Source organism: Boleophthalmus pectinirostris, unplaced genomic scaffold (genome assembly GCF_026225935.1).
Source record: "Boleophthalmus pectinirostris isolate CB_2022bp ecotype Guang Dong unplaced genomic scaffold, ASM2622593v1 HiC_scaffold_7, whole genome shotgun sequence".
In the NCBI taxonomy this organism is placed as follows: Eukaryota; Metazoa; Chordata; class Actinopteri; order Gobiiformes; family Gobiidae; genus Boleophthalmus; species Boleophthalmus pectinirostris.
This window is the reverse complement of record NW_026571473.1, coordinates 25,372,102-25,387,963: the sequence shown is the minus strand read 5'-3', so window position 1 is coordinate 25,387,963 and position 15,862 is coordinate 25,372,102.

Sequence of the window (15,862 nt, the reverse complement as noted above, 5' to 3'; positions counted from 1 at the left end):
TTATCCCTAGTTCCTATATCTAGTTCTAACTTAGTGTTCGGAAAAATATATTACATTCTGAAAATATAGATCAGACAGACATATAAAGCAGTTTGACAAAGAGCAGCCCAAGTTCATGTGACCTTTTTATGTAAGTAAATAAGATGAAGTCCCATAGTCAAACCTAGAAGCATAAGACTGGGTGTAAAATAGTAATTGGTAAAAAGTGAAATTGCTTTCATTGTGCAATTTCCCGAGCATAAACAATACATACATCTAATGAAAACAAATGCCTCTATACTTAATAAGCACTATTTGCAATGAAAATTAATAAATAAGTAGCAATAATGGTAAATAGTTCTCACCATATGAATCCTGCCTTTTCTCTTTTGACTTGAGAGTGACATGAACAATAATAAAAATGTTTTTTTTTTTAGATTTCAGATTGAATTGAGCTTTGCCTTGTTGTAAGCATGTATTGTTATTTTAAGCTGCCAATTCTTCAATTATAACAAGACAATAGAGTTTCCATGTAGTGATGATTTGTTTATCTGACCTTTTGATCTTCATTTTTTACTTTTGAAAATGTTGTTGCCAATGGTTAAAACTTTGGATTGGTTCTGTATACTTCACATTAGAGATATCGATTGGCTAAAATATTGGGCCGATATTTGCACTCTTTTTGCATATCGGCGATTGGCATTAAATCTCGTTGAGTGCAAAGAGATACGACAAAACTTGACTACACAGCTCTTTTAAAGATTTACAGATTTAAATAATAGAACTTGGAGAAAATAATCAAAATTGGCCATACTTAAAGCTTATCGCCTTTTGTTTCTCTAATTTCTACACAATCGGAATCATCATTGCCCATGAAAAAGGTCATATTGCTTAATCTCTACTTCACATCATGTCAAACCATTTGTATTGTTTTCGATATTCCGTCTTTGGTTTTGCAATTCACTTCACATGGATGCATTCTTCTCTCACATTATTATCATTTATGGCAGGCTATTTGCTTGTTTTGGCTCATTATACTGTACATTCCCATTCCTCCCAAAACGGTAACGAAACACATCCAAGTGATTTCAAAATTACCTACAAATGTTTGGAATATTTTCTCCAGGGCGGTGAGCACTTGAGACCCAGCGTTTTCTCAGGTCCTCTCTCAGCTGTTGCCTAATGATAGAGAAGTCACGGAGATGTTGTAAATGTCTGTTCTTTATCTACGTGTCCTGTGGATGTCATTAGTCGTAATAGCCACCTGCCTTTGCCCTATCAGCTCGCGCAGCTCTCCTCCCACGCTTTTAACCCCGTCACCCCGCCACTACCCCGCTGTGGAGTATGCAAATGGGCCTGCTTCCTGCCCCCCTCATCTCTGAGCAGGGGTGGGATTTCCTCATTCCTCCTTTGGCTCCAAGGCCCTTTAAATGTAGTCTACCATCTGGAGTTATAGTGCTTATCTCGGGCCAGCCTCTGCGCCCTTTTATTGAACGGGCCGGGTGGGGGATGCATAGAGGTCTTTTTGAGTGAAAATCAAAACACGCATTCAGACGCATCAATGGTAACAGGTGTGATCGACAAAAACAGGGGGATAAAAGAGGAGAAGGCGTGAGGAGGAAAACAAATAGACAAAAGATGTGTTGTGATCAAGGGGCGTCTTGTGTTGGGACTTTGTCAACAAGAGGAGATAGCTCCTTCATTCGTTCATTCATAGGCTTTTTGTTTTTCCTGCTATACAGAGAGCATGTTCTAACAGTTTGGGGCCTGTTTTTTTTTGTTTTTTTTTCCATTCTGTTTTATATCTAGTTAGCAGTGATGACACAGAGCCAGCTACATTCTGATAATATACTACAATCCTTGTTTCTTTTATCTTTTAAGTTAGAAAACTATTGTGCTGTGATTGACTTGGATGCCTGTTTATTGATATTTTACAACTTTAAACTTTAAAGGGATAGTTTGGGTTTTTTGACATGAATCTGTATGGCATCCCGATCAATGGTTTTGTGCATCCACACTGACTTACCCCTGACAGCGTCCGGTGAGCCGAGATCCTGGCCAGTTTTGGTGCTGATGGAAGTAATATGGCAAGTTGGCCATAGTGAAAATAAAGTGTTTTTCTTCTCAAAACAATATGTGTTCAAAAAAGTGATACATTTGCGCCACAAAACCTTTGTCAATGAAAAAGTCAAACCTCATAATCGTTTGGCACTATTTTCTCTCTGTTCGTATCACTGCGCGTGGCCGCCGGGTGACAGACGCAACAAAAAACCTGAACTATCCCTTTAACTTTTAGATGTAGATTTACATGGTCACCTTTTTTATTGATTTAAAACTTGAATATACATAACCAGTGGTGGACTGTAACAAAGTACTGTACTTAAGTATACATTTTAGGTATCTGTACTTTACTTAATTAGATTTTAGAGTGGATACTTTTTACTTTTACTTCACTACATTTGAGAGAAGGTGTCTGTACTTTCTACTCCATTTTAGAACTGGACTGAAAAGTATTTTTGTTATAGTTTGAGAAATGCTGAAAAGTATGTTTTTACACATTTGTAGTTACACATTTATTTTGATGGGCGGCAGTAGCTCAGTTGGTAGAGCATTCGCCCACTGATCTGAAGGTTGGCAGTTCAAATCCAGCTCTCGACATAAACATCACAGTTGAGTGGTCATACTGAACAGGTTGGCTGGTGTGATTCCACTACAATGATGCTGCCGTTGTGTCCTTGGCAACTAAATTGCAGGACAAATCTTTAAAGTGCTTTGAGTGCTACCTATAGAAAAATGTGACCATTTACCATTTTGTTGTAGTTTGAGCTACAAACTACAAATATGTTGAACTACTGAACTAAATTCAGGACAAATCTTTACTCTACCTTACATTACAATTTTAAACAAGTACTTTAATAGTTTTATTTAAGTTGAGTCTTTTGTGTGATTCTTGATTTTTGCGTATTGAGTATTGTTTTGCCCTAGTATCTGTACTTTAACTTAGTAACAAAATTGAGTACATTTTCCACCATTGTACATAACTAAAATGACATCAAATAAAATATGGCATAAAAACAGTCAGTATTAAAAGCAAAAACTGAAACTGTTGTAAAAACATACAATGAAACCCCACCTGCAGCATGTACCCTAATCTTCTATCATGTAACAGGATTAGAAAGTTCTATTTTCCATCTTATTGTTTTGTGTAAGGTAGTGCACTGTTTAACATTGGTTGTAGACAAACCAAGCTATGGTCCAATCCCAACCCTGACCAGTGCCACCTGTTACAGTGATTAGGTTTTGGGTTTGATTTCTGGACTAAGCCCCTTGTCTGTGTGGGGTGCTTGTTCTCCCTGTGTCTGGGTAGTTTCCTCTGTGTGCTCCAATTTCCTAAAATCAGCATATAGGTCACATGGTACTTGACATGTATCTCAATATGTTTACTTCTCATAAGACTGACTGACATTTCTTCTTTTTTGCAGCATGGTGAGATGGCACGTGAGCAGTATTTGTATTCAAAATATTATTGTCACTGATGCTTCACCTGCCACAATACGTTTGCGCATTTCCCTCTTGTGTGGGACATGAACCCTGTTTGATGTTTGGACATAAATAATCTACGCAGGCGTCGTCTGGGCCTCTCTGCTGCAGGTCCAACTTCCTGTCTGTACGGAAGCACTTTCTCTCCCCCCACATTAGAGTAAGAGACACGTATCAGCCTCTAAAATCCTAAGGGACATCAGTCATTTTTCAGTGTGTGGATTGTAATCAAATGTCTATTGTCCAGATGGTGTTAGGGCTCAAATAAGATGGTTTAGATTTCAAACCCTAACCAAGGCCAACAGGAAACAGCCATAGAAAATATTGCCTGCGCTCTGTTTAAAAGTACTTCACAACTGAATCCCGGTAGAGGATAAAGTAGTTTTTTTTCTCATTAGATCCCTCAGAATTCACTCACTGAGTTGCACTAGCACTGATTAACGTTTGGCTGCAGGTTGTGTGGTTTAAATATGTCCAGTGTTTTTATAATTAAGAATAAATCTGCATTAGGGGTGACAGTAGTTCAGTTTGTAGAGTGATCTGAAGGTTGGCGGTTCAAATCCCTACATAATCTCTACATAAACATTGATTGAGCGGTCAGATCCACTGGCTCTCAGATTGGCGGTGATTCCAGCTCCCACAGATGAATGCTGTCAATGTGTCCTTGGGCAGGACATTTAACCTAACTTGCCCCCAGTGTCATTGTACACTGGTGTATGAATGTGTGTGTGAATACTGGTCCCTTGATATAAAGTGTTTGGAGTGCCTTGAAAGTAGAAACCACAATATAAATGTGTGTCGATTTATCATTAGAACTGGTGTGAATTTAATTAGAATCAGTAAAAATTATATTGGATTTAAACACGTTCATATCTGGGGAAACAGACATGATCATACAAATCCAATATAGTTTTTGACCATTCTGTCAAGTTATGAAATTTAAAATAAAATACATTTCCTAAGAATCACTTTTTAAAACTGAGGGTTTAGAAATGTTTTATAGAGTAGGGATGTAACAATAACCGAAATATCGTGATATCTTATCGTCAATTTTCTCACAATAATATCATGGACCATCACAATATATCGAATTACAAGTCTCTTTGCTTAAATTAAGACTTAATAGCAATAGCTAAAAAAACAAAAAACAGAGGGAACTACATAGACCATGATCCTTTGCTCCATTTCAGTGCAGACTACGTAAAGAAATAACAGTTAATCACTTTTAAGTCTTAGTTCTTTAGATTAAGTCTAGTCAAGGACAGTTTTGTTATCCTCCACAAAATATCACAAGAAATGGATAAAGTTACATCCCTAATCATGAGCCTCCCCATCATATCGTGAGCTTTCCCACGACATTTCAATAAATATCGTACCTTGAGGTTCATACCATGACGATATCGTATCATGAGACTTCGATTGTTACACAGTAAATAACAATATTACATTTAAATGTCTCCATCTTTCTGCTTCACGTCTACCTTCCGGTGTGCATGGAACCACTTTGTCCCCTGCACATGAGAGAGAGAGGGGCATAAATGGGCCTGTGAAATCCAAGGGGACATGGTGGGTAATTTGGGGAAAGGGCCGGACACATTCCTTTGCAGCTGAGTGAGTCCAGCCTGAGTCCAGAGGAAGTCCGGGACAATGGGAGCAAATGTCCAGAAACATGCAGTCAGACGATTGGGGCGCGAGAGGCAGACATGCAGAGGAAACTGTGTCAGAGCCGCCCAGAACCACAACCTGGCAGAGAACTAAGCTGGAGATGGATTTATATGAAGCCATGAAGCTAATGGACAAGTGTTGAACTGTGAATTTGAACTGCAGTTTAAAGGTTATCACCAGATGAAAATACTCAAAATATGTGCAGAGTCATAATTGCTCTTCCAGACTGAATGTGAATGCTGTAGAACTGCCATATTTGGCATATATTCATTTATTTACAGAAATTACAAGGAGGCTCAGACTTTCACAGGACATAAGTTTCAAAGAAGAAGAGAAAATACAGAACAAAAATAGACTAAAAAAGAATACAAATTTTGAAAAATGTATGAAAATACTGTATTTCTTCTGGTAGGCCTACTTCTATTACTAATACTTCTGACAAGTCCAGGCAAATTTATTGGAAGAGCACAATTTGTACACAAAGTAATTCAAAGAGTTTTACAAAACAGGAGTAGCAATACTGGTTTTTGTATGATCCACATTTTCCAATAGTAGCAACCATCATATTTCTTTCACAAAATGATTAAAATGTCATATGTAGCATTAGTTGTTCTTAGTGAAAACTGGTGCTGTGCGGCAGGACTGTTTCCTGTGCATTATCTGTGTGTTCTGGGTGGGATTTCCTCATTCCTCACATTCAGTCCCAGAACTGGGTTAGGACTCCACTGAGCACAATCAAATCACACAGTAAATCCTGATTCAGGAAATTTTGCACATTGTTCCTCCTAAATGTTCTTAATCAGTCAGTAGGTGCCACAGATGTAGGTATAGTTACAATAAAGAACATTCAGTAATTTCAAAAGGACCCACGCTGTTACATAAGGCCAGTAGAGCACTGAGTTCAACAACTTGATGTTATGGTGAAAATATGCACTACAAAACAGTATAAATGTGAACGTGCTTGCTTTCCATCTTAACTTTGACAATGCACAGAAAAAATATTGAATTTCATAACCCAAAAAAAAAAAGCTTAATTATGTTTTGTTTTTCTTTTAAGCAGCCTTGAGAGTACGTACAAATATAACAGATCTGCAACCAACAACAAAACGTGTGTGGATAGAGAGCATTACGGACCCACTGATGAAGGGCTGGTGGTTCAGTTCCAGTTCCCATTTTCAGCAAGACACTTTACAAAGACACCCACTTGATAAATGCAGATAATAATTACAAAATAGTTAAGTTAAGTTAAAGGTACACTATGCAACCTTTCTAGTGGAGGGACTTGCTTGGCTTCGTGCATTGTTATTATTTTGCCTGGAATATTCCAAAGTATAGTAAACTGTCTGCCATGTATCTAATTACAGCTGTTTTTAGATGCAGTACCATGAAAAATATGCATTCTCTCTCTTACTGTGAGCATATAGTCGCCTTTTCACAGATCCACCCTGTAACCCAGCTAATGTGCCTTCATGGAAAGGAATAAGTTCTCCACATCTCAACCAGAAACGTTACAGTGTTCCTCTAAAGATCCTCCAGAAAATTAGACTCTTATGAGCTTTTAGCCATGTTAGAAGGTTGTTACCTCCTCAAAAACATACCTGGAGTTGTGTTTCATTCACCAATGTTTGAGTAATTGTGCATTATTAGTCTGTCTGTATCTCTAAAGCTCAAACTGCTCTGCTCCACCTTATGATGTATGTGACAGTTTTGAAGTTAACAACATCTTACTTACTCTTACTTTTAACAGAGATGAGCAAATGATTCTAGTGAAAGTGTATGGAGTTTAAAAACACAGTGGAGCACTTCTTGTATTACCACATAACATCACAAGGTGGAACGTTTTCTGTTTGAGAGAAGAACGCATCTTAAACTTGTTTGAATGAAACTAAACAAAACTCTGGGTGTGTGCTATGACAGAGATCAGTAAAAGGCATAATATTGACTCTTTAACTAAAAAATTCTCATCAATGTTTTCTGCTTCAGTGCCTTTGTTACCACTTTCACACCGCTTTACCCTTGGTGTAACCCCTGCTCCTCTGTGGACAGTCTCAGCGGTCCACACCTGCTCTCTGGCCCACATAAGTGCAGTCCTCCCATCAAATCATCCTTATCTGTCCCTTACTCCGCCAACCATCTGCTCCCTCTGCTGCACCAGGAATGCGAGCACACAGAGGTTCCCGTTTGGACACGTTGGGACGGATTTGGCACAATGCAATAATCAGGAGGTTAAATATATTTGGTGGAACCGTCTGGGCATCTACAGCTGTGGTGGATGCGGTGGAGACTGGGCCTACACCTGCTCCCAGTATAATAGGAGTATACAGTGATGCCAGTGAAGGATGCATACATTTGTACAAGCAGAAAAACAGGTGGTACATAGACTTTGGCACTGGGATAATGGTAATATTTGTTTAAGTCTTAAGTTTAAGGTCATACTGGCGCTGAAAATTAACCAAATTTTTCAATCACCTGTCAAGTCTTTCATGTGAATTCACTCTCTCTCTTCCTCTGAGTTCACTGCAGTGGAGTTATGGGCCCCCTCAGCCTCTCCTTGTCATCCTCATATTGCTTCTGTCAGCAGATTGCAACTTTTAAGAGGCAAAAAAACGATTCTTCCTAAAATGCTGATGTCTTAAAAGAGACACAATCCATAAAAAACATGGGAGGAGTAAGAGCTTCAGGGGATTTTTTTTTTTCTTAGTTAAAAGTCCAGATCAGGTCCTTAAAGGGACAGTCTGAAATTTTGGACATAGGGCCTCATTTCCTAGTGAGCCAGAGTGTTGGAGATGTGTGGAGACACTTTTTAAAATATTCCATCCAGTCCATGTACTTGCAGAGGTCGCTAGACTAGCGCATGTCAATGGCCATAGTTAGCCTGCTGCTAAAAACAGTCTTACCCACTCCACAAAGCACCCAAAGCAAATCTATTATTACGCCAGACTGTCGATGTGAATGTCTGTGTTGATAGAATAATGTTTGAACTAAAACTAACCTTGCATCGCATGAATTGTTGCATGTTGAGGGACTATTTTCTCATATATCAGTCCGCGACTGCCAAGCTTTCTATCAGGAAGTACAGCTCACTGCTGCTACTCATAAATCCTTCAAATTCAAGGTTGGTTTTACATCTAAAATTATTCTATCGACACAGACATTCATATCGACAGTCTGGCGTTATAATTGTTTTGTCTCGGGTGCTTGTGGAGTGGGTAAGAGTATTTTTAGTGGCAGGCTAACTATGGCCATTGACATGCACTAGCCTACCACCAGCGACCTCTGCAAATACAAGGACTGGATGGAATATTTTTTAAAATGTCTCCACACGTCTCCAACACTCTGGCTCACTAGGAAATGAGGCCCTATGTCCAAAATTCTGGGCTGTCCCTTTAAGGACAAGGCTCAAAAGCTAACAAACAGTGAAGCTGACCGTGCTTGTAGTATAAAATTCACTGAGAAAGAGTAAAAAAATGGCCACACAATCCGAATCACTGTTGGAATTATATTAAGTCCTGTAATGGTTACATGTCACCAGTCACAATCCATATTTATTTGATTTTAATTGTTTACAGTGAATGTGAAGACTAAACCAGGGCTAATCCAGGACTCAACCAGGATTTACACTGGAACTTAACCAGCATTATTTGGTTTAGATCACAACAAAAGCCTGTCTAAACCAGCACCAGAACATGACTTCCTGCCATGCCCATTCAGATTTAATATTTAAAATCTACTACACGCTTTATGTTACTGCTTTGCCTGGGATGATCTTAAAGTCATATTATGTTAAATTGACTTTTTTAGGATTTTTTCGAGTTTTTGGCTATGTTAGAATGTTGTTACTTCATCAAAAACATACTCAGAGGTTGTGTTTTGTTTCATTCATACATATTAGAGTAACCTTTGTGAAGAACTCAGTCTAAATATGTAGGATTTGTGTGTTAAACATGTGTAAATGAGGAATAACATCAGAAAATAGCCTAATATGGGCCATTTAAACATATCTCTTGCATTTTTATTGCTCACATATATTTTCATTTACTCTTACTGTGAGTGGACATGCCTCTCCACAGATTTGACCTGTAATTAGGAAGGTCACCTACTTGTCTCCATGTGTAGTTCTCACAATATTTCACTAAGATTTGTTTGCGTTTCCATGGCGCATACAACATATTCAAACTATAACATATTCAGGTCCACTTTAGTTGCCGTATCTATGTCCATTGTTCATTTGCGTGCTGCTGGAGTCCCTGTGCATTCCTGGTGGGTGTAGTGTGTCCATCTGGCGAGCTGACAGGTGCCTCTGCCCTTGTGCTTCGGGGCAAGACAGAGGAGGCCGTCTCTGCTTCTTTGTTTCGTTTGAACATCTGCCTCCACAGCCTGCAGCCCAACCCCACACACAATAGCAACATCATTAGTGCAGATTTGATCCAATATCACATCCTTAAACACGCTCAGCTATTTATTTTAATGGTTGCAACATGGACTTGAATAAACAGGCCTGCATTGTTTGTCACATTCTTCATACGTTACAACATGAGGCTTGTGGGGTTACTTGGATGGTTTGAAATGCACGGGATTAACTCCTCCCTACACTTCAAAGTATGTATAGAAGAAAAAATAAATATCTCATTCAAATGCACACTGCCACTGAGCAAGATACTTCACTCACACAGCTGTTCATTGCTGTAACCAAAAGCAAGAAAGGCAGGGAGTACCAGTTCATCTTTGCGAGAGGTTTATTTTACACTTATACTATTGATACTTTACAGTGGTCCTCTGCCTTTTCTGCGCTACAGGCCGGTTTTATGTTTACGTGGTCCTGGGGGATGGGTGGGGCATACAGAAGAAGCAATGTGCACGGCATGGTTTAGTCCTGGTTTTTGTCCTGTTTTAGTCCTGGTTTAGACCTGGTTTAGTCCTGGTTTTAGTTCGGGTTTAGTTCTTGTAGTCCTGGTTTTAGACCTGGTTTAAACCTGGTTTTTGTTTAGTTCTGGTAGTCCTGGTTTTAGACTTGGTTTAAACCTGGTTTTAGACCTGGTTTAGACATGGTTTAGTCCTGGATTTAGTCCTGGTTTAGTCCTGGTTTTAGACCTGGTTTAGACCTGGTTTAGACCTGGTTTAGACCTGGTTTAGTCCTGGTTTTAGTTTTGGTTTAGTCCTGGTTTAGAGATTTGGCCTACGCGGTGCAGGGGACGAGGTGCAGTCTATGTGGCGTATGGACATATGGAAGGATGAGTTTTTGCGGCCTGGTACCAAACGACCCACACAGCCTGGTACCGGTCCCTTGCTTTACACCATGGTGGCACAATACATACAAAAGCACAGATAAAAAGTTAAGTCTGACAACTCAAAATGGATTTTAACACCACATTTTCAGGAACCTGTGATCCATATAAGCATTCCTGGTCCTGCTTAGGTATTTGACGGTAATTTTATGCATGAGAGACTTGTTTAAGAGCACAAATTAACTGGTTGTAGTTTTAACTATATCAGCATTTTCTGTTCAGATTGTGTTAAAACAAAGCTGACATTAAAGTTTCATTTGAGTAACAGAGCTTCTAACTAAGAATGTAACAATAACCAAAATATTGTGATATTGTATCGTAAAAAGTCTCACAATAATATTGTGGGCTGTCACAATATATCAAATTACAAGTTCCTTTCCTTAAATGTATTGTTTTATAGTAACAAAAGCTGAACATAGAGAACTACATATCCCATGATTCATTTCAGTGCAGGCAACATGAAGAGATATGTTTTTTACTTGAATACTTGGGATTATAACAGTAATGATTTGCAAATAAAAAAACAAGTCTTGCCAAGGTATTTTAAAAGCAAAGAATGTCCTATCTACAATTATATCAGCCTCTCCAAAACATCACATTAAATACCTATTGGAGTTAATGGTAGCAGTGGTAGTAAAGGTTTACTCTCTACACAAACTAACCTAGTCCAAACAGTTAAATGAAGTTCAGTTTACGCAGTGATAGTAATTGTATTTGCAGTTGTAGTAAAAGTGCACAGTACAGGGAAGTGATAATTAGCAGTAAGACAGTATGTTTTTGGTTGCAGTAATAATAATGAGCACTGAAGAATGAGTTGCACTAGTTGACAGTATTAGTAGTTGTTTTGTTGTACAAGTTTGATTGATATAAGCACATTGTTCCATAATCTTATCTAAATATTTATCTGAAGTTACACTCAATCACTTGAGTTGGAACTTCATTCTTCTAGATTTTTTTCCCAGATAAGATATTTTCAATAAACACAAGACCTGCATTCAAACTATGAACTCATCCATTTAAAAGAAAGCCAGTGTTTTGTGTTGACACAGATCCTTGTTGTGAGCCAAACACAGCTCGATTGTTTTTCTTAAACAGAAAATTTTCACTTAATGCTCCCAAACATTTCTCAACAATAGACATCAGTGATCACATAACACGACTTTATTTCTTATAATGAAGAATAATAAACAAAGCCAGTTCTATTTTGAGACCTTAATCTGAAGCTGCTTTTGTGTATGGGAAAAGGCAGAGCAGTGAAGTGAAAACAGCCCCAGTCCATTTGCATTGGTAATAATAGAATTTAATGTGATTTACACTTTTAAACACTGTTTCGACTGTATGGACCAAAGATTCATTGACTGCTTGGCTTAAGGCAGTAGTTGGAAGAGATGAACTGAGTTTAAAGTATTTATTTATAGAAACCATTCATTGTATGAAGATTTTAAATTTAATCTGGATGATAAAATTAAGACTAGAACTAAATATGTTATCTGATCATGTAGTTTGGAATTGAATGATTACAGAAACTCAAAGCTACTTCAACAACAATGTATTTTTAAAAATATCAACAATGCCGACTTTGTATTTATGAACTCTGCTGAAAAACAGAGCTCTAGTCCATTTTAAGTGGTCCAAAGTTATTCCCTACTTACCACAGGTGGGACCAAGTCATCATTTTGCAAGTCTCAAATAAGTCTCAAGTCAAGTACAGTTTTGATTTTTGCAATTTATATGAATTTTAAACAAAATTGTAGTTAAAAAGTCATGGTTTAAATATTAGTATTTATATAAAAGTTGTATAAATGCTCATTTTTCCTTTTTAAATGTCTTGACAAAATCTTAGTGTGAATCATTACGGTCAGAATAGAAAGAATTAAGATTTAAAAGTGCTAAATAGCTGTTATTTTGTCATGTAGTTCTCTGTAGTGCCCTCTGTTTTACTGTATTGTACTGTATATTACTGTAGTACATTTGAGGATACTACATCACAGTACTTCAGTTACATCCAAAATAACAAACAGAGAAGTGGGAGGGACATGTTCCTGTTTGTTCCTGTAAAATTCAGTACTGTATTTATCAACTGTAAAGAGAAAAGTATTTTCTAAAAACATATATTTTAAGGAGAAGCATCAAGTCTTCTCAAGTCACAGACCTCAAGTCCGAGTCAAGTCCCAAGTCATTGACCTTCAAGTCCACGTCAAGTCTCAAGTCTTTGTCTATTTTATCAAGTCTCAAGTCCTAAAATAGTGACTCAAGTCTGACTCGAGTCCAAGACACGACTTGCAAGTCCCCAACTCTGCTACTTACCTTATGCATTCTGAGCATCTTAATTATTCACTGTGATGAGTTTATAAGGGTTTTTCACACATTTCAGAGGCCAGAGCCGAGATTTGCTGTCGCGTTAAAGCTAACAAATTCAACAACTATGATGCTAATGGGTATTTCCTGTTTTTCAGACAATAAAACACTTTATAATGAGATGCAGGCAGTACACAGCTAATTTAGTTTTGCCCCAAGAGTTGCTTATATATCTGCACTAGGCAAGACAAATTTTGCTCTGATTCAGGGGAAACACATACAATGCCTTCAATTTTGCTTATAAATGTACCAATACCTGTGTATACATTGCAGTATTTAACATTTTAACAGAACAGACCCCTCTTTGTAGTGCATGTGTCCTTTTTCAGCAGATTTGAGCAGATCAATATAAATCAATACAGATAATATCATCCTCCAACAGTCTCAGCCCGAGGAAGTCAATACTACCTCTCCACTAAAAGCATCTTATTGAGTGAAGGAGCCAGTGCTAATTTGTTTAAACAAATTTAGGGAGAGAGAGAGTGGAGATAGCTATCAGAGCAGATGTCCACAACCTTCTGACTAAACTAATAAGGTCTAGGTTTTAACACATTTACAGGCTATTCTTCATTGGGTTTCTCTTAAAGTTTCTATGAAAAGTGAGTCAGTGAGAGTGTGTAACTTTTCTGATGGAGGGTCCGTCAAATGCTTTTTTCCATGAAGATGTAATTGCTTCGGCTGGAATGTTTCACAGTATGGCATTAATAAACCTTTCTATCTTCATGGAGATCAAACCAGACCAAGTTACAGGTCAAATCTGTGGAGAGGCGACCCTGCCCACAGTCAGAATCTCTGTTTTTCTGGGTATTTTTAAGATTTGAAACCAATTGTAATTTAACAAATGTCAAGTAGAGCTGTTTAAAGTCATACTGTGGAACATTCGAGGCAGAGCAATTACATATCCATAGAAACAAGCAGGTGACAGACCACTCAAAAGGTTACGTAGTGCAACTTTACTCTTTACCGCTTCGCACAAATGTTTCCTATAAATGACAGAAAGCACTGTTTTATTCTAAGTATTGCTCAGTTGGCTCAGAAAAGAGTTTATATTTCACATTTCCAAAAATCAACTGGATTAAACTTTTATGATTGACAGTTCCCTAAAAATCTTCAAACAGCGTATCTAATTCACCAATTCGTTTTTTGACTTCGATAGCATCACTAGATCCAAGTTTGTGACCACAATGTTATTTTCAGAGAATGTTCCTTGAAAGTGTAGGCGACTATTGGCAGTTCAGCCTTTTAGGAATCATTTCTGAGAATGTCACACTCTACAACATTTTTCCGATATTTTTTTCCAAACCTCAAAAGTAATTTAGATAACATTTGTGACCAGTAATGGGTGGTAGCACGAATCACAATAGTTATATAAATATACTGTAGTACGTCTTTATATACTAGTAGGTTGATAAGAAATAATCATTACATTTTGCTTAAAGGTGCATTGTGTAACTTTTCTGCGGAGGGCCTGTCAAATACTTTTTTCTATGGAGATGTTATGGCTTTGTCTGAGATGTTTCACTGTATGGCATTAAACCTTTATAGGTCAGATCTGTGGAGAGGCAACCTCACTCACCGTCTTGTTGATTTTCTTTTCCAGTTTTTTTTTTATTTTTTTATTTTTTTTTACTTTTATTGCCACAAATCAATTCATATCAACTGTGTCCTGAGACCGGGCTTCTTCTTCCTCCTCTCCTCTCGAAGAAAATAAATTAAAAAAATATGCAAGTTAGGGCATAAGTGTCTTATTTGAAAAAGTCAATAATTCGACCCCACCTCTTTTCAAAAGTTGTAGATGTAGTTGAGCTGTTAACAGTTTCATTGTATAAACTTGTCTGATTTTTGATATCCGTTGGTCAATAGTTGGTGTCTCAGGTTTCAGCCAGTAGGTCCTGATCATTTTTCTTGCGGTCATCAGAAGAAGATGCAACAGAAAGCACTGATCATGAAAGAGACCATCAGGAAATGTATCACGCAAAAAGATCTTTGGATCCAACAAGAGCTCAACAGCCAACATATTTTGTAAAAGATCTTTATCATCAATCCAGAAATGTTATAAATATGTGAGTTTGGTCACCCACAAGTCCACAATTCCTCCAACATTTGTCACTAAGACTACATTTTTCTAGGTATTTTTAACCTATAAAACCACCTGTAATTGAACATATAAGGTAGACCTGATTAATGTCATACTGTGGAACATTCCAGCCAGAGCAATAACATTTTCATAGAAAGAAGCAGGTCACAGAGCCCCATGCACCTTTAAATAAACGTCCTTACTTTTTTACACAACTCTGACATTTGCTGCTTGTTTGACTTGCATAATCAAATACATTTTTCATTGGTTATAGCTTTTGGTTGCTTCACAGAACTATTTGGAGATTTTTTTTCATCTTGAGTTTGTTTGGTATTTCTTTCTATACACATTTCAAATTTCAAAGTTCCTTCCACTGCAAATCACTTGATATACACGAATAAAAAAAAGTTTTAGAAAGTTGTTTCTCAGAACTAAGTGAGACCTTCTGAAAATGCTCAGACTTGTTTGGTGTCCATCTTGTTTGTATTGACTTTCCTGCTGAAGTGGGGAGTTTCTGAGCTACAGGTGCCGCGACAATTCTCAGTAAAACCGCTCGGAGTTCTGAGTAAAGACGGAGCCTCTTGTTTTTGGACAAACACAAAGTGCCGTCATGTGCCAAACAGGAAATAAATAAAGGTTTAAAGTATTTACACTAGAAAAAATATTTGTGTTGTTATAGGAAAATGTATGAGTAGTTCTAGTAGTTTTAGTATTTCATTAAATTTTTATGTTTAATGAACTGACTTTTTGCATGCACTCTTGAAACTTCCGATTAGTGATTTACTCAACTAGGATCGATCTACCAGGTATTTTTTTGCATAATATGGAGTAAATAACTATGTAGTATGTGGTATGTTGTGTTTTAACATTAAATAATTGGTAAAACAACCCAATATGTAAGCTACTCTTACTTGAATACTTAGTATGGGTTAAAGTAATTTCCCTTGTGGATCAATAA